Source organism: Tamandua tetradactyla, chromosome 3 (assembly GCF_023851605.1).
Source record: "Tamandua tetradactyla isolate mTamTet1 chromosome 3, mTamTet1.pri, whole genome shotgun sequence".
Classification (NCBI taxonomy): domain Eukaryota; kingdom Metazoa; phylum Chordata; class Mammalia; order Pilosa; family Myrmecophagidae; genus Tamandua; species Tamandua tetradactyla.
In genome coordinates this window covers 126,174,350-126,183,637 of record NC_135329.1, presented here as the reverse complement: position 1 = coordinate 126,183,637, position 9,288 = coordinate 126,174,350, and the positions used below count along the sequence as shown (strand labels likewise).

General features: G+C 38.2%; 1 long non-coding RNA gene across 2 annotated transcripts in view; it reads left to right on the top strand.

The window, feature by feature from the left end:
• Positions 1-2,545: 2,545 nt before the first annotated feature.
• Positions 2,546-9,288, top strand: part of LOC143676337 (uncharacterized) — a 56,570-nt gene continuing 49,827 nt past the window's right edge. For both annotated transcript variants that reach the window (XR_013172014.1, XR_013172013.1), the window contains exon 1: positions 2,546-2,673. This is a non-coding gene — a long non-coding RNA (uncharacterized LOC143676337). The remainder of the gene's footprint in view (positions 2,674-9,288) is intronic.

Below are 9,288 nucleotides of genomic sequence, written 5' to 3'. Positions count from 1 at the left end.
TCACATTTTTAATATTATTTACAACATGAAAAGAACACACAGCAGGCATTACTCCTATTCATCAATATTTCTTTTTTTTCCTGAGCCTACTCCACCAGCCTTGGCGTAGCTTCAGGTGGGACCATGTGATTAATCCTGGCACACAGAATATGTCAATTTTGGGTGGAGGCAATGAAAAGCCCCTGCATTATTCTCCAGTCTCTGTTCCTTCTGTAGTAATCATGGAGATTATTTGTTTAGAGGGTGGAGCAGCAAAATTGAAACATCTTAGGTCATTGAATTGCCATAGAGAGGACAGCTGCCCAGGAGGGTGACCTGACCTATAACAAACTTTACATGAACCAGAAATAAATGATATGGGCTAAGCCACAGAGATTTTGAGGTTGTTTGTTACCCAGTCTATCTTGGCTAATGCAGAACACCACTTTATTTTTCATGCACAACTAATACTGGCATTCTTGCCTGAAAGAAAAAGAGCACATTACTCATTTTAATGTACCAGCACTGTGCTTGTGCTAAAAGGATGAAAACTTGGGAGATAAATATTTATTGCTGTTGGAGTTCACTTGTTTATATTCAGTATTCTAATTGTTGTTCTGGATATTTAAGTACATGTAATAAAAAGATCTCATCATTTTGCCACTTTAACACAAAATACTGCTTATCACCTAACAAATTCCTGCAGGGACTATTTTCGGTTCTAAAGAATCCTTTTGACATCACCAATAAAATCATCTAGATGATGACGATCTTGCTGTTACTCATGAGAATGGGACCTCATTTTATATCTAACATCAAAATTACCAGGTCTGTATGTGAATGGTAGATTGTTGTGAGTGGAGAACTCTTTATCTGGGAATGAATGAGACACAACAAATGCTGATTGGACAGTATTGGGTCAGGCAGATTTAGACTGAGTTGTGGCAATAACAAACAACTTAAAACAAATGGCTTACAACTGCTTTATCACGCACTTTATTTCAGATTCAGTTTGGGTTGGTTATGGCTCTACTCTGAGTCATCTTCACTCTGGGACCCAGGCTGAAGGAGGAACCGCTACCTGGGACATTGCCAGTCTTGGGGCAGGGAGAAAAGAAAATGTTGGAGTCACATGAAGACTCTTTAACCCCTACTTAGAAGTGTCACACATCTCTTTTGTCACATTTCACTGGAAAGAATAAGTTATATGGCCAAATCTGTTGTCAATGGGGCAGGGATAGACAATTCTCTCACAAGAAGGTGCAACAAATATTTTGAACAATAATACAATCTAACTCTAGATTAAGCAGGAACTTAAAGAGGATAAAGGGCAGTATCAGAAGAGTAAATGCATTGGCATTTCCAAGAGCACATGATCAGTGTGGCAATGCCTATAGAAAATTGGACAGTTGTGAAGGAATGATGAAAATCAAATCAGGAGTCTCTCTGAGAGTGTAATCTCTATTTCACACTGAAATCAGAAAGCAGGAAATTCATGGGAGTAGGACTGAAAAAAAGAAACAAACCTAAGGCACTGGGTATATATTGAGAGGATCGAGACCAGAAATTCTGAGATAGATTTCTATCTAATAGTGAAAACTTGAAAAAAATAATTTTTTTATTAAAAAATTCCAGACATATTTAAAAATGGAAAGAATAACAATGACTTCTTCATATAGCCATCACCCATAGTCAATAATTTAAGTCTGGCATCTGTATCACCCCACTTCCTTCCCTTAGTATATTTTGAGGAAAGTACCAGATACTGGCTCATTCATCATCAAATATTGTAGTATGTATCTCTAAAGCATAAGGTGTATTTTAAACATACAATCCTATTGTCATATTTAAAAGTTAATGGTAATTCCTTATCGTTAATACTGAGTCAGAGTTCAAATTTCACAATTACCTTAATTTTTACAGTTTACTCAAATCAAGATTCAAGTCAGGTCTATTTTTGCAAATAGTTGATATGTCTTCAGCACCTTTTAAGACTAAGTTCTTCCTCCCTTCCTAATTTATTTTACTTTGCAATGTTGTTTTTATTGCTGGAAGTGAAGAAACTTTAACTTCAGAAAATCTAATCCTGCCTGTATTTTAGCAGAAGGTCTCAAGGAAGAGGCAGTGGGAACATCTAAACGGACTGAGGAGTTTATGGACAGTTTTCAGAAGGTTTCTGATACAAATGGAAGAGCAAGACCCATGGGTTTGGTCTCTGCTTGTGATGTGCAGAAGAAAACATGCTTTGAGATTTGACTCTTAAAGCATTTTATTTCTCTCATTTACAAAATTCTGGTCTGATTGTGCTGGATCAGTTACCAGACAGTGTTGTCAATGATATTGTTAGGGACTGTATTTTCAAAAATGGCCACAGCAGCATGTTCTGTTCTGTATCTTGATGAAGAGAATGTGGCAGAAATGACTTTTTTCTTTTAATCTAGCCCTGGAAGATGATACATCCTTTGTCTGGATTTCTCTCTGTGTCAGAATTTATGTGCTGGGTGCTCTGAGCTGGCATTTAAGAAGTCTGTCTACTGTGACATCACCAAGCTGGAGTGATCCCATGGAGATTGAGAGACATGCACAGATTGTCGCAGCTGTTCCAGCTCCCAGCTATTGTCTTTTTAGTCCAGGCCATGACCTGTGAATCTGTGGGCTTAAATGATAAATACCTCTGTCTTGGAGCCACCACAGGTACAGCAGAGTGTGTAGTCCTCACCAAGCCCTGCCTAAATTAAGATCTGTGAGCAAGATAAATTTTGGGTTGTTTCAGACAACTAAGTTTTGAGGGGGGTTGATACAGAGCCACTGGTAAATGGAACAATGAGAAAATGATTATTTGACTGTGTTTTAACCATGATGCTTTTAAGTACATCCAGGAATTCAGTTCATTTTCCTTCAGCACATATTTATAAATTTCCAACTATGTGCCTGATTTGAAAGAGATCTAGTTCCTCAAAAGTGAGTAAATCATGATTTCTGCAATCACGAACTTGCATTTTAATAAAATTGAATATTTTTAAGGGGTAGGATTTTTAAGGCTCCTTTAAATAGGGTGTGTCTTAATAAAAATATCCACTCTTTATTATATATGTACCATATTGCCAGATGCTATGCTGGATGTTTTACCTAATTGTTAAACTAAACCTGGAAAGAATCCCATGAATAAGCATTATGAGCCTCACTTTGCACTTGAACACACTGAAATTCAGAGAAGTTAAGTAAAGTGTCCAACATAACTTAGCAAGCAAGTGACAGAGCTGGGGTTAGTGCCCCATGAGATTGCATGTATTTTTGTTGCTGTTTTTCCATAATAGAACTTTATTTGAACAGGGAATGTTTATTTATTTTTATGCTTATTCTACCCCAATACTGAATGATATTTAAAGTAGACTCTTCCGAATGGCTTCCTAACCTTGTAAGTCATATGAGTACACATATTCATAGGGTAAGAGGATTTTACCTGGGATGTTTCCTGTGCTCTGAAATCTGAGACTGGACCATGAATGAAAATAAAAGTATCCTATTACCATGACAGTGCTAATTTATACTCACATATAGAGAGTTAGAGAAAGCTTCCTTTGGGTGAATGCAGCTCTTCCTCCTAGCCCTAAGGTTGGTGAGTGCTACACAGTATTTTTTAGATTTCAGCATCCCATTTGTTCCCTTTGTCAGGTATCCTTGTGTACCACTGTTCACAGAAGAAACCCACCTTCTAAAACAAGTTTCCATATGATTAGATTAAAAAGAGTTAGTTGTTTACTGCCCATATTATCATTCTTCCTTCATCCACAAGACACTACCCCACAATCCTATCTAATCTTTGTAAGATGACTGGGAAGTGGGGAAGAAGGACTTCTAGAAAAAGTACAGTGCTTGTGCAGTCAAGTCGATCTCTCTACCCAAGCCGAGGGAAGGTAATCACAAAGAATCATTCATATTAATTAGAGGTGCCTATGAGAAGAGGAAACTAACAGCTTTCCTGGCTGATTGCTGAGCTATATGACTTACAGTTCATTCTCTTGTATCCATCAAGCAGAAATTATGACAGTGTTCTTGTGGGAGGTGGGTGGTGGTGGTGGAGAGACAGACGTAGGTCCCCTGGTGTCAATGGAGAATTTGTACTTAGAACTGATGTCTGCCTCATATCTGGATATTTCTGAAGGCAAACTTTGGAAAGTCTGTAATGTAATGTGCCTGGGAACAAGATGGGAGCAAATGTAACGCATCCCATTTCTCCTCAGTTCCTGGAGTGTGCAGAAGAGGGACTTGTCAGTTTTTATGGCTCCCTAACTATTAAGGAGATGGAGATGTGAAAAGTGAGAGGAGATGAAGATCAATGCAGGGCTTCCCAGATGACATGAAGCCTTTCTCAAGAGAAACTGTGAGTTATGGAAAGTTGCTGAGGCTGAAGGGATCCAGGATTGCCCCTCTCAGAAAAGGTAAAGCTTGACAAAATCCTCAAGAAAACTGTCTGTGAATTAAGAGAGGCCACAAGCTTCATAAAGAAACAAAATTTACCCTGGGAAACCTCCTATGACTGACATGTAGCCACCTTTTCACCTCCCTCCCTTCCTGTCTCCAAGCTTCTAAGTACCAGACCAAAAAGGAAAAGTAGGAGGAAGGACAGAGAAAATTGGAACATTTTTTTCAAACTTAGTGAACTGAGATGGTTAGGTTTACGTGTCAACTTGACCTGGTGATGATGTCAGCTGTTGGGTCAGGCAAGCATTGGCCTGATTGCTCCTGTGGGGACATTTCATGGACTCAAGTCATTGTAAGTGGATTGCATCTCTGGCTGATTACGTCTATAATCAACTGAGGAGATTGCCTTCTACAATGAGAGGTGTCTCATCCTTTCAGCTGAAGACTTTAAAAGGAGAAGAATTGATTTCAGCAGTCAGAAGAGAGAATTTCCCTCTCTACTTCAGCCAGCCATTTTCTTCAGGAGAACACATCGAGGGCTGTGTTAGTTAGATTCAGTTGTCAGCTTGGCCAGATGAGCATACCTAATCTTGTTGCTGCGGACATAAGCCGATGGTACATGAACCTCATCTGTTGCCAATTACATCTGCAGTCGGCTAGGAGGCGTGTCTGCTGCAATGAGTGACGTTTGACTTAATTGGCTGGTGCTTCAATGAGAGAATGCAATGTAGCACAGCCTAGCAGCTCAGCATTCCTCATCTCGGCACTAGCAGCTCAGCCCCGGCCTTTGGAGATGCAGAAAGAAGTCACCCCGGGGAAAGTTGTTGGAACCCAGGGGCCTGGAGAGAAGACTAGCAGAGACCATCCTGTGCCTTCCACGTAAGAAAGTACTCAGTGGAAAGTTAGCTGCCTTTCCTCTGAAGAACCAACAAAATAAATCCCCTTTTATTAAAAGCCAATCCGTCTCTGGTGTGTTGCATTCCGGCAGCTAGCAAACTAGAACAAGGGCCTTCATCGAAGTTTCTGGCTTGCAGCCTACTCTATGGAATTTGTACTTGTGCATCTCTACATTTGTGTGAGAAACTCTTTATAAAAACTCATAATGTTTATATATATATCTTCTGTCGGTTTGGATTCCCTAGAAAACCCTGGCTAATACAGTGAGTAAATGTTTTGGAAACTGCAAAGATGGTACAAAGGGTCAGCAAAGCGAGATGTTGAGGCAAGTATTGATTAAAAAAAGCTACCATAAATAAATAACTTGTTTATATTTCTAACCTTCAAAATTGAGACTTTTTAATAACCAATTACATAAGAAATAGATATTTCATTATCTATAATATTTAATGTCTTGCCAATTTTAATAAATTACAAATAAATAGTGAAAATAAGACAAAGAGAAGAAAGCAAGATGCAGTTAAGAGTGAAACTGGTACAAATTATTTTTGCATAAAAGTTTATATACCTGCTAGATTCAGGATAACACATTTATTTTAAACATTCTGTCAGCCAGTGAAAAAGAGGAATTCTTGTCTAGCCTAGGTGTTAGAAATTGAGATTACTAATATCAAATTCTTAAATCTAAGACCGGTTTTGAATACTTTAAACACCACTCTCAAAGACATCTATTTTGACACCCCTCTCTTGGCTCACATTCCTCTAATTACACTCCCCCAGCACCCAGAACTTCTCTTTTGCTGCATGTACCAAAGTTAAAATTAAATAAGATTAATTATTTAATTAGTTGTTTAATATCTGTCTTACTTCCTAGAAAGTAAGCACCAAGAAGGCAAGGTACTGAATCTTTCTTGTTCATTCTTGCATCTGAGCCTACAATAGTACTTTATACAATTTGAGGCTTTAATGAATACTTTTTCAGTAAAGAGTAAGAAGATAAGATTTGTTGCAAAGTTCACTGTGTCTGTAAAATGAAAACGAAAAATTACTTGGAGATGTATTTTCCTTACTGTTATTGGTATCAGGGAGAAGTTTTCCCATGAGTCCTCATAGAAAGACTGCTTTTCCAAGTTTTTGGAATGTTTGTGTTCTCTTGGAATGGTGGTGCGGCTTTAGATCCTAGCTGATTCATGAATATTTACAGAATATTAGATGTAATGCATGAAACTCAAGTGAAGACTTCCAGATTGAGTTTATCAACTTTCAATAGACCTAGACATTAAAAATCTAGATTATTGTTATGAATTATACTTTTGAACATTCAGTTTCAATATTCTTGAGCATTTGGAATTGGAATTTAATTTTCATATTCTGGTCAGTTCTATCACTGTTTAGAGGTAAGTGATTAGGAAAATCTTTGAGATAGCCATTGAGTAATTCTCAAATAACAATGACTACTTCACAATTAATCACCTTTCCTGTTTTCACCCAGCTTAGATTTAAAGTCTGTTATAACATTCACTCCTTCATCTGCACACATAACTACAAAAACTTTCTAGATTCAAAGTGTTCACCCAACAAAACTGGCCACTGGATAAATCCAATGATTTGCCTCCACCCTTTCTGCACCAGAGCAGCTGAATCTTGCTGATGAAAAGTGCACAAAAACACTGACAGACTCAACAGTGCCCAGCAGTCCTCATATTTTCCCTGGTATTTTTGTGTTCTTGCTTTCCAAAATGAGCATTTAACTCTCTCTGCTCTCTTCTCTAATCCCCGACACTTGTTCTTCTCACCACCTGACTCCTAGCTTAAGATTGTTGCAAAATATATTGAGAAGAATATGAAGTCAAACAGTCACTTCCTCCTCTCTCCAAATCTACTAGCTTATCAGCAGCTGTTGCCTTTATTTCTGCCTTCTCTCCTGGTGCTATGGACAAAGCATTCCTATTTTGATCAGGTGAACCTCAAGTTCCAGGTGCTACCTTCTCCTGCATACTCAAGGACTCTGCAGCTGTAATTGTCCTCCCTCTCCCCAGCCTCGTTAGTGTCTCCCCTTGTGAATCATTCCCATCATCACACACATATGTACTATCTTAAAAAACAAAACATCCCCTTTGTCCTGTGTTGACCCTCAGTAAATATTCCATCTCCATATCCTTCTTCACAAATTTTTTTTAATTAAAATGATTGACTAAAATCAATTCCTTTCAGCACATTCTCTTCCCAGCACACCACAGAGGGCCTTTGGTATCTGTCACTCCACTGAGAATGCCTTATCAAGATCACAAATGACTCCATGTTTCCAATCAAGTTGCCACACTTCTGTTATTTTCTTAACTACTCACAAGCATTGAATGTAATAGAACTCTACTTTCTTTTTTACTTTGCTTCAGGGATATCATAATGTTAAACTTTCTTACTTCACCGGACTTTTCCTCCCCTGTCTTCTGTTTGCTTCCTCTGCTTCACTTCTAACACTGGAGGGTCTTGGGGTTTGGGTCTGCTCCCTTTTATCTTGTCTAGCTGCCCAAACTCCTTAGTTGAGCTCTTCAGGTCTCAGGGCTCAGGTGGATCTCAAATGTATCTGTACATCTAACTTAGTATCCTTATAGGTGTGACTCTAAGACTCTATAAATAAAAATATGGCTAGAGCAAAACTTTTGTACTTCTCTTCCCAGAGAACATGTCCCTCCCCTATTCTTCCATATCTGAGCAAGTGGCTCCACATCTACTTTTGTTAATTACAAAGAATCTTGGAATTATCCTTTATTCCACTCTTTCCCTCAGTTCGGATCCAATCTCATTTATAGGTAAGTCCTAAAAATCTGCTTTCAAAATCTACTCCAAATCCACCCTGTTCTTTCCAATCCCACCACTTCTTCACCAAGTCAAGCCACCATCTTCTCCTGCTTGGGGGTCTGCAAAATCTCCAGATTTCCCCACGACAGTTAGGAAGAATTTTTTATTCATACACCATACAATCCATCCAAAATGTGCATAAATGGCTCTTGATATAATCACAGATTTACGCATTCATCACCACAGTCAATGTGAGAACATTAGTCAATATGAGAACGTTCTCATTTCTTCCAAAAAAAAAATCCCCTACTTCCTATATTCCCGATTACTGACATCTATCTTTGGTCTAGTGCCTTTGTTACAATTAATGAAAGAACGTTACAATGTTATTGTCAACTACAGACCTTAGTTTGCATTAATTGCATTTTTTCTGTATACCATCCCGTTTTTAACACCTTGTAATAGTGACAAGCATTTCTTCTAGTTCATATAATAATTTTGTTATATTTGTACAATTAGCCACTGTCATCATTTACTCTAGGTTTTGTGAAGGTTTGTGGTCTCAGTTTCTACCCTTTTGCTTTCCTTCTGGTGCTGTAAGTGCTCCTAGCCTTCCTCTGTCAACCATGTTCACACTCAGCTTTGTTCGTTATGCTTACAGTGTGGTGCTACCAGCATGCCAGTATTGTGCTATCCAATTCTGAACTTTTAGAATCAACCTTATTAAACATTCTACACTCCTTAGGCATCAATTGCCCAATCTTTACCCTCTTTCTATCTCGTAATAAACTGCATTTTCAAATTTAATTCTCAGAGTTTGCTCATTATGGTTAGCTCATATTAGTGAGACCATACAGTATTTGCCTTTTTATTTATGGCTTAGTTCGCTCAACATAATATCCTCTAGTGTCATTCATGTTGTTGCATGCATCATGAATTTATTCCATCTTACAGCTGCATAATATTTCATTTTGTGCATCTACTACAGTTTGTTTATCTACTCATCAGTTGATGGACATTTAGGCTGTTTCCATTACTGGCAATTATGAATAATGTGCTATAAACATCGATGTGAAAATGTCTATTTGTATCCCTGCTTTCAGTTCTTTGGAGTATATACCTAGTAATAGGATTGCCGGACCCGTATGGCAATTCTATTCTTAGCTTCCTGAGGAACCACCAAAC